Here is a 324-nt window from a genome sequence, read left to right as displayed (position 1 = left end):
CACTGAATGTGATGATACGGAGTGCACGTCAGCAGTGGTCACTAACGAGGCTTTGATCTGCTTTCTAGGCTCTGCTAATTAAAAGTGTGTCAATATGTCGAGCAGTCAGTCAGTGTCAGACACAGGCAGCCATTGTTGCAGACTGATCTCCGTGATGTCGTCCTCCGACGGTGAGAGAGCAGCTCTCTTCAGGGGACAGCCTCAGAGAGAGAGTGTGTGTGTGTGTGCATATGAGAGAGAGAGAGAGAGAGAGAGAGAGAGAGAGAGAGAGCTGCTCGCTGTTGGCCAGATCAGTGACAGATAGAGCAGCGCTGCTGGGGAGAG

Source organism: Monopterus albus, unplaced genomic scaffold (assembly GCF_001952655.1).
Source record: "Monopterus albus unplaced genomic scaffold, M_albus_1.0 scaffold428.1, whole genome shotgun sequence".
Lineage (NCBI taxonomy): Eukaryota > Metazoa > Chordata > Actinopteri > Synbranchiformes > Synbranchidae > Monopterus > Monopterus albus.
This window is presented reverse-complemented; position numbering follows the sequence as displayed.